Raw genomic sequence first — 11,417 nt, forward strand, 5'->3', positions numbered from 1 at the left:
TACATTTGTCTTGGTATCCTTCAGACTCTAGAAGAATACCCTAAAGAGTGAATTCTTAAAGCTATATGATATGAAATGCTCTTTTACAATAAGATAGAAAACTGAGAAATGTAGAGCTGGAAGGAAATTTAAATATGATCCTGGACAATGCTTTTTTTGTCTGTTTGTTTGTTTGTTTGTTTTTAGTTAGTTGACCAAGGAACTGAACTACAAAGACATTAAACAATTAACTTCAAGGTCACACAGGTAGCCATGACTGGAAGCTAGGCACACTGATTTATCTCTCAGGTTTATCTGAGATATATAAATCGACAAAAAGGGAATAACAGGATGTGAAAGGAGTAAAGGATTTTAGTGTGCTGCTGAGTACCTGATTGAACTGGTCTGTTAACATTTTTCCACATTTATTAACATTTTTCATATTTCATCAATATGCTTGTTACTAACATCCTTTAAACTTTACCCTACAAATGTGAAATAAAAGAGGAATGATTGTATCCTATTAGCATAAATAAATACTTGACAATCACACATTTTAGAAGTCAAAATTTTATAGAAGCTTTGACACAAAGGCAGGATGCCCTCTGCTGTGCATATATTTTAACTCCAGTTTAATAATCTCTATTGTACATACCAATTGTTATATACAAAAAGAAAAAAAAGCTTATGAAGCAACATAATGCTTCAGAAAGTGCTTTGTTTTCAGGATGTGCAAAATGTAGTATTTAATTTATCTGTAGTGAAGATGTGCTTATTTTGCATTTTGTTTCCATATTGGTTAACTGTAAATCTTACATCCAAAGTGACAATGTGGGTGTAAGACGGGCAAAGCCAAGATGGCAGAGTGGAAAGAAGAACCTGTAGAAGCTCCCCCACATAAGCCATATGATACCTCTAAAAAAAGACTCTAAACAAATTCAAGAGCAGCAGAAATCACAAAATGAAAGACATTTCCAGCTCAAGACAGCCTGGAAGGCCAACAGGAAAAGTGTATGGCACTGGACATGGAACAGACCACAGCCCAGTGTGGGCCACTCAATGAGGTGAAACAACCCAGAACAGTCTTCAGAGTGCCATCAATAGCAGCCGTTCCCAGATTGCTCAACCCACAAACTCCAAAAAGATCTTCAAAGGTCACTGAGAAAGGTCCTTCACTCAGGAGAAGGGAATGAGGTCTAGACAAACATCAGCAGCCACTGAAGTGGCAGCTTCCATTTTTGGAGCGCTCTGCCTAAAGCCCCTGGGGGAATTGAGCCACTGATGTGAATCACAGCCCTGAGCTCAGTCCTAGAGTGAGGAGGAGCACTGGCATGATAGAGCTGGAGGCAGTGGAGAGGGAATTCCAGTCACAGATTCTGGATGGAGAAGTTTTTGTTTGCTGCCAGACCAGAGAACAGGCCAAGAGAGGAGGAAACTCCTCTCCCTTGATTGTGCCATCTTGGATGGACAGAGAAATTACAGATCCCCAGAGTATAACCTCCTTTTGACAAAGGACTCAAAACTCAAGTAACTGGCTGGGAAAATACAAAAAAAAAGAAAAAAATAAGATTATAGAAGGTTACTTTCTTGGTGAGCATTCTTTTGGATGAGGAAGGACAATGCATACCATCAGAGGAAATCAAGGCTTCAGCATTCAAAACCTCCAAAATAAATATGCAATGGTCTCAGCCCATGGAAGAAATCAAAAAGAATTTTGAAAATCAAGTAAGAGAGGTGGAGGAAAAATTGGAAAGAGAAATGAGAGTAATGCAAGAAAATCATGAAAAGTGACTCAACAGCCTACTAAAAGAGTCCAAAAAAATACTAAAGAAAATGACATCTTTAAAAGTAGGTTATCTCAATTGACAAAAGAGGTTCAAAAAGCAAATGAGAAGAGTGCTTTAAAAAGCAGAATTAGCCAAATGGAAAAGGAGGTTAAAAGGCTCATGGAAGAAATTAGTTCTTTAAAAATGAAAATGGAGCAGATGGAAGCTAATAACTTTATAAGAAAGCAAGAAATGACAAAACCAAACCAAAAGAATGAAAAAAATAGGGTATAATGTGTAATATCTCATTGGAGAAACAACTGACCTGGAAAATAGATCCAGGAGAAACAATTTAAAAATTATGAGACTACCTGAAAGCCATGATCAAGAAAAGAGCCTAGACATCATCTTTCAGGAAATTATCAAGGAAAACTCCCCTGATATTCAAGAACCAGAGTTCAAAATAACAATTGAAAGAATCCACTGATCACCTCCTGAAAGGATCCAAAATGACAAACGTGTAGGAATATTGTATCCAATTTCAGAGATCCCAGGTGAATGAGAAAATACTGCAAGCAGCTAGAAAGAAACAATTTGAGTATTATGGAAATATAATCAGAATACCATAAGATGGAACAGCTTCTATATTAAGTGATCAAAGGGCTTGGAATATGATATTCCAGAACTCAGAAGAATTGGTATTAAAACTAAGAATCACCTAACCAGCAAAACTGAGTATAATACTTCAGGGGGAAAAATAGTTATTCAGTGAAATAGTGGACTTTCAAGCATTCTTGATGAATAAAACAGAACTGAATAGAAAATTTGACTTTCAAACACAAGAATCAAGAGAAGCATGCAAAGATAAACAGGAAAGAGAAATAATAAGGAACTTTCTAAAGTTAAACTATTTACATTCCTACAGGGAAAGATAATATTTGTAACATTTGAGACTTTTCTCAATATTTGAGTAGCTGGAGGGATTTTACACACACACACACACACACACACACACACACAGAGAGAGAGAGAGAGAGAGAGAGAGAGAGAGAGAGAGAGAGAGAGAGAGAGAGAGAGAGAGAAAGAGCGCACAGGGTGAGTTGAATGAGAAGGAATGATATTTAAAAATAAAATTAAGGGGTGATAGAGTAATATATTGGGAGAAGAAAGGGAGAAATGGAATGAGGCAAATTATCCCTCATAAAAGAGGCAAGAAAAAGCTTTTTCAACAGAGGAGAAAAGGGAGGATGTGAGAGAAAAAAAGTGAAGCTTACTCTCTGCACATTTGACTTCAGAAGGGAATAATATGCTCACTCAATTTGGTATGAAAATCTATCTTACACTACAGGAAAGTAGGAGAGAAGGAGCCAAATGGGGTGGGAGGGTTCATAGAAGGGAGGACAAGTGAGAGAAAAGAGTAAATAGAAGTAAAAACTTTTGGGGCGCAAGAAGGTGAAAAGAGAGAATAGAATGTTTGGGGGGCAGGATAAGATGGAGTGAAATAGTTAGTCTTAAATAATATGACTATTATGGAATTGTTTTGCAAAACTACACATATATAACCTATATTGAATTGCTTGCCTTCTCAGTGGAGATGGATAGAGAAGGAGGAAAGGAGAAAAACTGGAACTCAAAGTTTTAGGAACGAATGTTGAGAATTGTTTTGCATACAACTGGGAAATTAGAAATGCAGATAATGGGGTATAGAAATCTGTCTTTCCTTGATGAAAAGAGAGAAGATAGGGATAATGGAAGGGAGGAGTGTGGTAGAAGGGAGGCCATATTAAGTGAAGGGGTAATCAGAAAGTAAGGTCTTATGGGGTGGAGGGAGGTGAGAGATGGGGAGAAAATTTTGAACTCAAAATTTTGTGGAAATGAATGTTGAAAACTAAAAATAAATAAATAAAATTAAAAAACGTGAAGGGAGAATATACAACTAGTCAAAGTACTAGAAACAACCAAAATTGTAGTACCATGCAGATTTATTTTCAGGAAAATTATGATTATTTTTAACACCTGTGGTATACATTATCATAAGGGGACAATACTGAATCTCATGGTATAATACAAAAATCACTTTTTTTCCTCTGATTAGGTAGAATTGTCATTTAAATCATATTAGCTTAGCCTACTCATGAGCAACTGATATTTTTCACATACTTAGCTCTGACGTTAAATGTATGAAATGAGTTTTGTAATTGTGTTTGCACAATTTGGGTTTGTTTTAGCAATTAGACTCCCAGATATTTTATAGTGTCTACTGTAGCTTTAAATGGTATTTCTCTTTCTATCTCTTGCTATTGGGCTTTGCTAGTAATATATAGAAATGCAGATGATTTATGTGGGTTTATTTTGTAACCTGCCACTTGGCCAAATTTGCTCATTTTTTCAAACAATTTTTTACTTGATTCTCTGGGATTTTCGAAGCATATCATTGTATCATCTACAGAGTGATAACTTAATTTCTTTTTTGCCTATTCTAATTCCTTCAATTTCATTTTCATCTCTTATTGCTAAAGCTAACATCTCTCATACCATATTGAATAAGAGTGGTGATAATGCACATGTTTGTTTCACTCCTGATCTTATTGGAAATATATCTAGCTTATTCTCATTGCTTATAATGCTTGCTGAAGGTTTTAGGTAGATAATCCTTATTATGTTATGAAAGGCTCCATTTAATCCTATACTTTTCAGTGTTTTCAATGGGAGCAGGTTTTGCATTTTTTTCAAAACCTTTTTCTGCATCTATTGAAATAATCATATGGATTCTGTGAGTTCTGTTGTTGATATGATCAATAATGATAGGTTTCCTAATATTGAGTCAGCCTTGCATTTTGGTGAAAATCCTACCTGATCATAATATGTTGTTCTCATGATAAGTTGCTGTATTCTTTTTGTTAATATATTATGTAAAATTTTTGCATCTATACAGAGAAATTAACCTATAATTTTCTTTCCGTGTTTTTGGCTCTTCTTGGTTTCAGTATCAGAATCATATTTGTTTCATAAAAGAATTTTGCAGGATTCCATCTTCACCAGTTTTCCCAAGTAGTAATTGGAATTAACATTGGAATTAGCTATTCTTTAAATGTTTCATATAATTCACTTATAAATCCATCTGGCCTTGGAAATATTTTCCTAGGGAGTTCATTGATGGCTTGTTCAATTTATTTTTCTGACATGAGGTTATTTAAGTATTTAACTTTATCTTCTGGTAATCTGGGCAATTTGCATTTTTTTAAATACTCATCCATTTCAATTAGATTGTCAAATTTATGGGTATATAGCTGGGCAAAGTAGTTTCTAATCATTTTTTAAAATTTCCCCCTCATTAGAGGTTAGTTCACTCTTTTCATTTTTGATAGAGACAATTTTGTTTTCATCTTTCTTTTTTTAATTAAATTGACTGAACGTTTATCAATTTTACTTTTTTTCATACAAGCAAATCTTAGTTTATTTTATTAGCCCAATAGCTTTCTTAATTTCACTTTTATTAATCTCTTCTTTCGTTTTCAGTATTTCTAATTTGATATTTACTTGGGGATTTTTCAATTTGTTCTTTCTCAAGCTTTTCAGGTGCATGCCCAATTCATTGATGTCCTCTTTCTATGTTTTATTCATGTAGGAATTCAATGATGTAAAACTTCAATTCCCCCAGGGGCTTTAGGTGGAGGTCTCCCAGGGCTGCCACTTCAGACTGCGCTCCCCTCTCCTGGGTAGAGGAGCCCTCCCACTGACCTTTGAAGCTGTTCTTGGGTTGAGCAATCTGGGAACTGGTGTTGCCAGTGGCTCCCTGAAGTCTGTTCAGGGTCCTGTCCCTGCCACGTTCAGGCTGTGCTCCATGGTTCCTGGGCTACTCTGTATGTGCGTCACAATTCCTGGGCTATCAGAAAACAATTTATCAAAAATTAGAATTGGGCAAGTAGAGACATCAAGAATAAGTCAAATAGAATGTAAAGAATGAAAAACAGAAGAAAATGTAAAATACCTCATTGGAAAAACAACTGGCCTGAAAAATAGATTCAGTAGTGAAAATCTAAGAATTGTTGTTCTACCAGATAGCCATGATGATAAAAAGAAGAGCCTGGACAGTATCTTCCTAGAAATGATCAAGCAAAACTTCCCAAAGGTCCTAGATCCAGAGGGCAAAACAGTTATATAAAGCATCCAAAGATCACCTCCTGAAAGGGATCCAAAACTGAAAACATCAAGGAATATCACTGCCAAGGAGAAAATACTGTAAGCAGCCAGAATGAAGCAATGGAAGTCTTTTGCAAAACTACACATATATAGCCTATTTGAATTGCCTGCTTTCTCAGTGGGCATGGGTGGGGAGGGAGGAAGGGAGAGAAGTTGTATTTCAAAGTATTAGGAGCTAATGTTGAGAAAAGTTTTGCATACAACTGGGAAAAAAGAAATACAGGTAATGGGGTATAGAAATTTATCTTGCCCTACGAGAAAGGAGAGAAGATGGAGATAAGGCAAGGGAGATGTGTGACAGAAGGGAGAGCATATGGAGAGGAAGGGGTAATCAGGATGCAAGACCTTATTGGGTGGGGGGAAGTGAGAGATGGGGAGAAAATTTTGAACTCAAAGTTTTGTGGAAATGAATGTTTAAAACAAAAAATTAATTAATAAACATTTATAATTAAAAAAATAAATTTTTTCTCCACTTAACTTTTGCTTCTCCTTTTCCTTTGGTCTAATTATTCCTTGGAAGGAGTTATTTTCTCCAGTTGGTTTTGTACTTCCTTTTCAACTTGTCAAATTTTTATTTTTAAGGAGCTGTTCTCTTCAGTGAATTCTTTTTCCATATTATTAAAATCATTGGCCAGTTTTTCTTCTACTTCTCTAATTTGGCTTTTAAAATTCTTTTTGAGCTAGTCCAAGAATGGTCTTTAGGCTTGAGACCAGTTTATATTCCCTTCTGAAATTTCAGATGTGAGTACAATCTCAATGTTGACCTCTTTGGTCTTTGTGTTTTAATCTTTGTCCCCATAGTAAGATTGCATTCTCTTTTCTTTTCTAGTTTGCTTCCTCCTCATGATGATTTCCTTTTTCCTGGCTTTTAAAGTCCATCTCTGCTTTTATGGCACAGAGGGCTCTGTCCCACAATTCTTTTGCTTGTAACTTGAGGCTTTGTATATTGTGGCCTCTGTTTCTTTCAGCTAGAAGCTAAAATACTTCAGCTTACTTGGTTTTGAGCTGCCTGGTGTGCCAAAGCAGAGGCCAGGTAAAGTCTTTCTGAGTTTCTCTGGAGTTACTCTGATGTTCCCTCCATGAGGTGTGGAGTAGATCAAGAGGTCTACACTTCTGAGCCAGAGCACAGGCAAGCTCAGTATTTGGTTAATCCCTTTGGTGAGAGTGTCTTCCTGATTCCCCTGGCTGTGCTGAGGCATGACTAGAGTCCTGGTGTTGGTGCTTACTGGCTCCACCCTCCTGGAGCTCAGGATTTCCTCCCAGTTCAGTAAAGTGGAGCTTTCTGGGACAGTTCTGGTTCTGCATTGATCCCCTTCACCCAAAGTAAGAGGAAGATCACTTTGGGATTTTCATAGCTTTACAGACTATGAGCCTTACATCTGTTCTAAGATTTTCCTGGGGAAATATTCCCTTGATTCTCTTTGACTTTTATTTTTTTAATTAAGTAATTTTATTTGCTTTTAGTGTTATAAAATCACTTCCATATATCTTAGATATTTCCCTCCTCCCTCCTTCTCCTTCCCAACTCCCTTCCTAAGGCAGCATACAATTTTATATAGGTTCCATACATAAATACCTATTAAATACGTTTTCATCTTAGTCATGTTGCATAGAAAAATTAAAATGAATGAGAGAAATCATAAAGCAAAACAAAACAAAACAAAACATAAAAGAAAATGGTCTGCTTCATTCTGTGATAAAATTCCATACTTCTTTCTTGGGATGTAGAAGGCATTTTGCCTCAAGAGGGAATTTTTTAAGTCTTTGCATTGCAATGAACTACACTATGGTTGTTGCTGTGTGCAAAGTTCTTCTGGTTCTGCTCCTTGCACTCAACATCAGTTCCTATAAGTCTTTCCAGGCCTCTCTGAATTCTTCCTGTTCATCATTTCTTATACCACAATAGTACTCCATTATATTCATATACCACAATTTATTCAGCCATTCCCCAACTGATGGGCACTCACTTGGTTTCCAGGTTTGGTCACCACAGAGAGAGCTGCTATAAATATTTGTGTACATGTGGGATCCTTTCCAATTTTTATGATCTCTTGGGAGAACAGTTCTAGAACCGTATTGCTAGGTCAAAGAGTATGCACATTTTTGGAGACCTTTGGACATAGTTCCAAATTACTCTCCAGAATAGTTGGATCCGTTTACAGCTCCACCAACAATGAATTAGTGTTTCAACTCTTCCACATTTTCTCCAACATTTATCATCTTCCTATTTTGTCATGTTAGCAATCTGATGGTTGCGATGTGATACCACAGAGTGTTTTTGATTTGTATCTCTCTAATCAATAGTGACAGAGGATTTTTTCATATGACTACAGATTGCTTTAATTTCTTCCTCTGAAAACTGCCTATTCATATCCTTTGACTATTTATCAATTGGGAAATGATTTATATTCTTGTACATTTGACTCAGTTCTCTATACATTTTAGAAATGAGGCCTTTATCACAGACACTAGTTGCAAAAATTGTTTCCCAGATTTCTGCTTTCTTCTTAATCTTGGTTACCTTGGGTTTGTTTGTCCAAAAACTTTTCAGTATAATGTAATCAAAATTATCCATTTTGTACTTCATAATATTTTCTCTTTCTTTTTTAGTTAAATGTTTTGCCATTGTCCATATAGTTGATAAATACACTTTTCCTTGCTCCACTGATATGTTTATAATATCAGTCTTTTTACCTAGATAATGTACCCATTTGGACATTATTCTTTTGTATGGTGTCAGGCACTGGTCTATGTCAAGTTCTGCCAAACTGTTATCCAGTTCTGCCAAGAACTTTTGTTGAACAGTGAGTTCTTATTTTAGAAACTGGGGTCCTTGGATTTATCAAACAGTAGATGGCTGTATTCATTGACTACTTTGTCTTCCATACTTAACATATTCCACTGGTCTTCTGTTTCTTAGCCAGTACCAAGTGGTTTTTAGAAATGCTGCTTTATAATACAGTTTGAGATCTGGTAGAGCTAGGGTACTTTCCCTAGCATTTCTTTCCATTAGCTCTCTTGATATTCTGGATCTTTTATATTGAATTTTGATATTATTTTTTCTAGCTTTACAAAATAATTATCTGATAGTTTGATTGGTATGGTACCAAATAAGAAAATTAATTTAGGTAGAATTGTCATTTTTATTATATTGGTTTGGCCTACCCACAAGCAGCTGATGCTTTTCCACATATTTAGATTTGACTTGATTTGTGTGAAAAGTGTTTTGTTATTGTGGTCATATAGTCCACGGGTTTGTCTTGGCAGGTAGACCCCCAAATATTTTTTCCGTCTACAGTAGCTTGAAAAAGATTTTCTTTTTCTGGAGCGCTTTGTTTGTAACATATAGAACTGCAGAATATTTGCGTGGGTTTATTTTGTAAACTGCAACTTTACCAAAGTTGTTTATTATTTCAAGTAGTTTTTAACTTCATTCTCTGGGATTCTCTAAGTATATCATCATATCATCTGCAAACAGTGATAACTTAATTTCCTTTTTGCCTATTTTAATTCTTTCAATTTCTTTCCTTCTCTTATTGCTACAGCTAATATTTCTAGTACTATATTGAATAATAGTAGTGATAATGGAAATCCTTGTTTCACCCCTGTTCTTATTGGAATGCATGTAGCTTATCCCCATTGCATATAATACTTGTTGAAGGTTTTAGATAGACATTTCTTATTATTTTATGAAAAGTTCTACTTATTCCTATGTTCTCCAGTGTTTTTAATAGGAATGGGTGTTGTATTTTGTCAAAAGCTATTTCTGCATCTATTGAGATAATCATTTCTGATAGTTGTCTTGTTGATATGATCAATTACACTAATAGTTTTCCTAATATTTAACCAGTCCTGCATTATTGGTATAAATTTTACCTGACCATATGATTTGTTCAGTTTCTTTTCCTGAGATTCGTTATTTAATATTCAATATCCTTTTCTGTTCATCTGGACAATTCATGTTTTTAAAGTAATCATCCATCTCATTTAAATTGTCGAATTTATGGGCATACAATTGGACCAAATAATTTCTAATTATTGTTTTAATTTTCTCCTCACTGGAGGTGAGTTCACCCTTTTCATTTTTTATATTAGTAATTTGGTTTTCTTCTTTCCTTTCTTAATCAAATTGACCAAATGCATATCAATTTTATTGAATTTTTCATAAAACCATCTCTTTATTAGTTCAATAGTTTTCTTAATTTCAGTTTTCTTAATCTATCCTTTGGTTTTCAGTATTTTTAATTTGGTATTTACTTGGAGATTTTCAATTTGTTCTTTTTTTCTAGCTTTCTTCACCTGTATGACCCAATTCATTGATCTCTTTTTTTCTCTATTTTTTTCATGTGGACATTCAAACATATAAAACTTCCCCTAACAACTGCTTTTTCAGTATATCACAACATACAGTAGCTCGTATCATTATTGTCACTCTCTTGAAAGAAGCTGTTGATCATTTCTATGATTTGTTGTTTAACCCACTCAATCTTTGAGATTAGAATATTTACTTCCCAATTAATTTTTGGTCTATCTTTCCATGGCCTTTTATTACATATAATTTTTATTGCATTATGATATGAGAAGGATGCACTCACTATCTCTGCCTTTCTGCACTGAACTGTGAGGTTTTTATGCCCTAGTAGGTGGTCAGTTTTTGTATATATGTCATGTACCATCAAGATACAATCTGTGCCAATCCGTTATCTTTACCCCCTTCCCCTCCTACTGCCTATAGAGCTACTAAGATTTATAAACTTCTCTGAGTTTGTTGCTCTGTCCTTGAACCAAATCTGATGACAGTAAATATGAAACAATGCTCATCTCCCTCACCTCTTTCTCTCTACTGCAGTATAATTTTGTGCCTCTTCCTGTGATGCATTTTACCATTTTCTGGCTCCTCCTTTTTACATGTCCTGTTATAATCCCTTTACACCCTTAAATCACATTTTCATCATCACATCATTCACTTTATACCTGCTCCCTCTATCTATGTATATGTCTTTAATATATCATGAAAAATACACAATTCTTAAAATTAACAAGTAACATCTTCCCTTTAAGGGATGTAAATGGCATACCCGTATTGAATAACAAATTTTCCCTTGTTTACCTTTTCATACCTCTCTTGACACTTGTGTTGGAAGATTGAATTTTCTATTGAGCTCTGGCCTTTTCATCCAGAAGGCCTGGAAATCCCTTATTTCGCTGAATGCCCATCTCCTTGTCTGAAATAGTATACTCAGCTTTGTTGAGTAGAACCATGAACATTGAACCATGTTTGTAGCTCCTGCTCATTTGTCTTACAATATGTCATATTCTAATTCCTTTGGCCTTTTAATGTAGAAGCTTCAAGGTCCAGTGTGAACCTAACTGTAGCTCCTTGATGTTTGAATTGTTTCTTTCTGGCTACCTGCAGTATTTTCCCTTTCACTTCATAGTTCTGGAATTTGGCAATGATATTCCTTGGTG

Source organism: Notamacropus eugenii, chromosome 6 (assembly GCF_028372415.1).
Source record: "Notamacropus eugenii isolate mMacEug1 chromosome 6, mMacEug1.pri_v2, whole genome shotgun sequence".
NCBI lineage: Eukaryota > Metazoa > Chordata > Mammalia > Diprotodontia > Macropodidae > Notamacropus > Notamacropus eugenii.